This window comes from Sesamum indicum, linkage group LG6 (assembly GCF_026168435.1).
Source record: "Sesamum indicum cultivar Baizhima isolate 11 linkage group LG6, ASM2616843v1, whole genome shotgun sequence".
In the NCBI taxonomy this organism is placed as follows: Eukaryota; Viridiplantae; Streptophyta; class Magnoliopsida; order Lamiales; family Pedaliaceae; genus Sesamum; species Sesamum indicum.
In genome coordinates this window covers 13,834,458-13,840,314 of record NC_142662.1, presented here as the reverse complement: position 1 = coordinate 13,840,314, position 5,857 = coordinate 13,834,458, and the positions used below count along the sequence as shown (strand labels likewise).

At 33.7% G+C, this 5,857-nt stretch overlaps 1 long non-coding RNA gene across 1 annotated transcript; it reads left to right on the top strand.

The window, feature by feature from the left end:
- The first annotated feature begins 3,803 nt into the window (after positions 1-3,803).
- On the top strand, positions 3,804-5,285 carry LOC148787830 (uncharacterized). Its single transcript, XR_016065686.1, has 3 exons — positions 3,804-3,948; positions 4,478-4,759; positions 4,974-5,285. It is a non-coding gene; the product is annotated as an uncharacterized LOC148787830 (long non-coding RNA).
- The last annotated feature ends 572 nt before the right edge of the window (positions 5,286-5,857 follow it).

Genomic DNA, 5,857 nt, shown 5'->3' with positions numbered 1-5,857 from the left:
CTCCTCTAGTCTTGTTATTGTTGTAGTGGAGGAACTAAAGACCGAGAAGATTCTTGTACGACATGTGGAGAAAGTTACTAGCTCTGAGGATACATTTGATGTGCTGTGATCTTTTGCGGTAAGTTCTTCGGGTGTCATGTTATGAAGACATGACCTCTTTGTGCTTGGTGTGTGAGGATGGACATAAAAATTAGTCTTCTAATCTTGTGTGCTTATGATTTCTCTTTTCGCAGCCCATTCTAGGGCTCCTTTGTAATCATCTTGCTATTTGTAGAAATGATAGAATTATCTTCTTGACTTGCGGTCTGCTTACTTTTGTTTGATGACAGCCTAATCCATTTGATGAGTTGAAGTCTAAAGAGAAGAATGATGAGGGAAGACGCGACATTAAGGCTGGGAAAGTATGTTCTCGCTTACTCATTTGCTCCTCGATCTCTCTCTTGCATACCGCATAATCTCATGTCTGTCCATATGTATCGTCACCAGACAATCCCTGGTAGTCTATGCGAACTTCTAGTTTTACTTATTTGCTTGTCGCAGAATATATCCATACTGTTGCTATTCTTTCCCCATCACACAAGATGAGTTAAAGGTGGCCTCAAAGGTGGTACCTGTCTGATGAAAAGTAAGATGTTGTATAGAAAAAAGTTTACTTCTTTGTTTGGACCAATGAGGAGAAGGAGAAAGGGGAAGGGTAGTTTGCTTTCTAAGGGGACATATGATACTTATTCTGTGGTCTTGTTTAGTACAACCAAAATGAAGACTTCTCTCATACTTCTCCTCGTTTGATACTATAGGTATAAGGCAGGGAGGAAAGATTGATTTTATGTTTACACATGCAAAATCATCTTTATTTTTCATGAAAATTGCAAATTAAGAGAGTGACTCTATTTTTGCGACTGGATAGGATTTGAAAAATGGCTTTGGAGGATTTTCCTATACTTTAATTTGCATTCCTCCCTACTTTCCTCTTTAAGGAAACAAGCATTTGTATTCTGTAGTCTTAGTCTGCTATTTCATATTTTTATTATACTATTCCAAAGGTTTTTTAGACATTAACACTGTGGAAAACAAATCATAGAGGAAATTGTTGTGTGAATAAAGTGCTTAGGAGATTTGTACATTTGGAAATTGTTATAGGCTTCAGGATTTGGGTGAGATTCAAAGGGAAGCAACAAATAAAAGGGTGGTGGGTGGCAGGAAGTCGTGGTGGATTTTTGTTGCGAAACAAAGGTTGTCGAGATGTTGTGCTATATATTGTTGCATATACTCCAGTTAGAGTAACTTTGGTACCATAAAGTCGTTGTCTCATAGTGAATATTTCATTTTTGCCATGATAATGTATTTTTATTCAGAGTTCTGTTTTGTGCTCTAACATTTTGTATGTGAAGTAAGCAGCTCAAACTTAAACCAAGTTTATGTCTGGTTTTTCTGAAACCTATCCTCCATTGTTCAACACTGACACTTATCTCGTGCCAGAATGGTCATTGCTGGATTTAGATATATCAGATGTCTGAAAAATGATGATTTTACGAGAGAGAAGTATCTCTCGACTCCTTTGAGTTATTTTGTTTAACTTTTTATAAAATTTTCCATTGATCATTAGAATATAGAAACAAGCTGGTACTCCTAGTCAAAGTCCATAAGAAATTCTAGGTATGTGGCTACTGGACAATACCATGTAATGCTAAACTGTGGTATAATATTTGATATAAAAAGTTCCAGAAAAGCATGTTGCATAGATACATATTGGAAGTATATCTTTTCTTAACATCTATTTGTGATCGAATGCGCTCATTAGTAATTCTTTGTTTTAGTTTTCAAGTTGACTTATTCATGTCTACTGATATTCGTTCATGATGTATAAGTATATTGCAGTGTAATCCAAGAATATTTACTTGAAAACTTCCCTTTTCCTTTGACGCAGGGTGTTAACAGAGCTTTTCATTTGTGCCCATAGATGAATCTCATGATGTAATAGAGGTCCAGACACCTCTATTATTTCAGCTGGTGAGAGTTTTGGTCCCCATAAACTTTTTTGGAGATTAAATTTTCTTTTTCATATGATGTAGGCTCTATGATGTCTTACAGTAGAGGATTGTGTTTTAATGTTCAGGCTCATACTAAGAATTTCAATGTTGGAGTTCAAGCCTTAATGTTTCTCCACCAAAACTCCTGCTCCCAGCTGCAATGGATTCTTCCAAGGCTAGTAATATTATCTACCTTTATATTCTTAGATCATGAACTTTACGCAATTTTGGTTGTTTCCTATAAATACTGCCCTGATGAAAGCAAATAATTAACTTTTACATTTTTCCCTTGAATTATTCTAAGTGCAAGGGATAGCACATAATCACTAACTTAAATGTAGAGATGCTTGTGTTACCTGAATGCGGCTACATGATTATTTGTTGTTCTAGCCAATGTAATCAATAGCTCCTTTTTCTCGTGCAGGTTGGAAAGTATTGCTTGATGGGTTGTGTTAAATTAACTGATTTTTTTTTTTACTTTATTGTGTAGGCTTTTTATTGCTGAACTTTATTGATTTTTTTCTCTTGTATTTAGACTTTCTCTTTTACCCCAAGACCAGTTTCCAGTGTTTAGTTGATGGGGAAGTATTTTGCTGAAATGCAGAAGAAAATAATAAAATTAACTTATTTTGAATGATCAAATATGTCATGGGATTTTGCAAACATCTCCAAAACCTTGAAGGTATTTATGACTGACATGGGATGAAAACTTTGACCCTTTTTCCAATCATCATATGTTCTTCAATAGATATTATGCATGTATGTCCAGTTCGTGTATTTTAGTTCACCATCCAACAAGTGTCCTCCAATGCATCGATGAAAGTTTATTTACCATGCCTACTTATGCATATGCTAATCTAATAATCTTTTTTTAATTCTTTTTAATTGGCGCCTTAGTGTTTTTTCCATTCCTTCTGTATGGGGTTGACTGCCACTATTCATAAACTTTTGAGATTAATTAAAGAGAATGCTTTTATTGCATGTGAGTTTCCTATTGTAATAACACTTGAGTATTCTATTGTAATAACACTAGAAAATTATCTACCTCCTTCAGGTTAAAGTCGTTGATGTACTTCTATGGAGTATTTAGGAGTCATACAAGGAGGCAGCTGCACACCCTCTTTGTGAGCTGATGTTGAAATTGTGACTAAAATCACATGTAAAGAACAACATAAAACAATCATCGTGGAGTGTGAATTTTAATGTTTGGAAAGGGAGAAATATCAAAGATTTGTTATTAGTTGGCCCACTCAATGAATTTAATGTTTCTCATATTACCAATAGGTCTAGTTTGATGAGTTCAGTAACAACTACTGATCCAACGCTTAGAAATGAGAAGATGGATCATTCATAAAAAGGGTGTTGCAGTCTTAAATCCTTCCAATCATTGACGCCTAGTTGTTTTGATCAATCCCATGTGCCTTCTGGTCTTCGTATGGAAGAGAGAATCCATTGGGTCCTCCTGAAAATGATTTTTCTGGTCATTTCAACATCTAAAGTTCATTCAATGTCTTTGGAAAAGAAGACTTCAAATCAATTGGAGCTTAAGAATTTTCAACCAGAGAGTAAAAAATTTCAAGTTTTAAAAGGGAGAAGAAGAGGTATTTTTTGCATGTCATTTGTGCACATACTATACATTTATTTCCTAGATATGATATTACATTTTTTCTATGGAAGACTACCATTCAAGTTATTTTTTTGGCCCATGAATTACTTTCCTTCTCTTGATTAGATTCCTTCCTCTCAACAGAAGTATATAAAATATTTTTCTATAGATACTCATGTTATGGCCAATTACAGGCTTATCTTCATATAGTGACTCAAGCATGGCAAAAATGTGGTTGTCTTTCCCTTCGAGAAATTTGGATATGGATCACCAGTTCAAGATACAGGAGCCTAGTCGCACACATCATCACAGGTAAGAAAGTAACTTGTGCTCTTCGTGCTACCGCGTTATTGTCCAGGAGTTTGAATTTAAATGAGACTGGCGAATATGACCTAGATTGTTTATTTGCAAACTGTACATTAACCATTTTTGGTTAAGAAAATGTATATTGATATAAGTATCTTTTAATGTATTTATTTTCATACAGAATGACCATCTCTATAAAATTGTCTATCTTTTCAATACACATGCAAGATTAATGAAAATTGGTTGAAAACTATGAGTTACTATAAATTAATTAGTTTATTTATCTTCTCTTTTAATTAATTAAATAAAAATAATACAAAATTAAATTATGCCAATAACATTGAGAAAGAACTTTGTTTGAATTAAACCTTTTTGTATAAATGTAATAAGGTCAATTATTGTTTGATTCAAAATTCTTCTATGTATTTTTGTATAAGGTATGACTCAAATAAAAATATTCTCTAATAATGAGTTCAACAGAAAAATTCCAGTTGCTCAACCACAATGACTCATGTTTTCAGTTGTTCAACTGCAGTTGCCACGCCCAAAATGGAAATCACATCTGAAGAATAAACCGTGAAGCAGAACACAATCATCCTGGAGTGTGAATTCTGGCGTTTGGAAAAGGAGAAAAATCAAAGATTTGTTATTAGCTGGCCCCTTCACTGAATTTAATGCTTTTCAAATTTCTTTTATTTTCAGTTTGATGAGTTCAGGTATAAATGTTGATCCAACAAATAGAGTGAGAAGATGAATCATTCTGAAAATGAGTGTTGCAGCCTTAAATCATTCCAATCTTCATCGCCTAGTTGTTCTGGTAAATCCCAAATCCCATTTGCCTTCTGGTCTTAATATGAATTAGATAATCCAATGGGTCTTCTTGAAAATTATTCTTTTGTTATGTGTTTAGTCATTTCAACATCTAAAGTTCATTTAATGTCATTGAAAAAAAAGATATCGAAATTTTAGCTCTAACTGCATCAAAGATGGACGTTTTTGTATTTGTATCTGATACATCCTATCTTGATCAGCGTGTTGCAACAACACGTGAAGGTGCTTCCATGCAGGGGATTTGGTGCAAGGAAGAGGGGTTTGTATTAAACTCCTTTTTCTGCCCCTTCAGTTTTGACCCTAAAAATTGTGTCGGTGTTCGGGTTGTGAGTGGTGATTCCTTGAATGTCAAGTTCCAAAATAAGGTGAGAGCCCTCACAATAATGGCTTTCTCGCTTTAGTTGTGACTGCAACTTTCACTCACATTTATTTGGTTGTATGTACAAACATTGTTTTATGTAGATCAATTGGATATTAAGATTTTTGAAGAAGAGAAAATATTTTAATGGGAAGAGAAAGGTACTTTTTTTAATGTATTTGTATGCATGCTATACAATGATTCCTAGATGTAGATATTACATTTTCTCCATGGCAAACTACCATTGCCGTCTTTTTCTGTTTGGTCCATGAATTATTTTCTTTCTGTTGATTAGATTCTTTCGTCTCAGCAGCTGTGTATAAAATATTTTTATATGTTATGGCCAATTACAGGCTTTATGTTATCTTCACACAGTGACTCAAGCATGCGAAAAAATGTTGTTGTTTGTACCTTCAAGAAATTTGGATATGGTTCAGCAAGATTCACAAGACACAAAACCTTGTTTAGTTTTGTGTCTGCACACCTTCACTAGGTGTGCAGTAATTAATTTTGGTTTTTTTTTCTTCTCTCTTTCTTATTTTAGGATTTCTTTTCTCTCTCTCTTCTTTCTTTTCTGTCACTGTCTCTGTAGCTTTTTCTCTTTCTTTTCTTTCTTCTTTCTTCTCTCTCACCTTTTTTTAATTTTTTTTTTAAATTATTTGTATTATATGTATTATATATTATTTAATATATAAAATATGTGAAATGTAATTAATAATTAATACT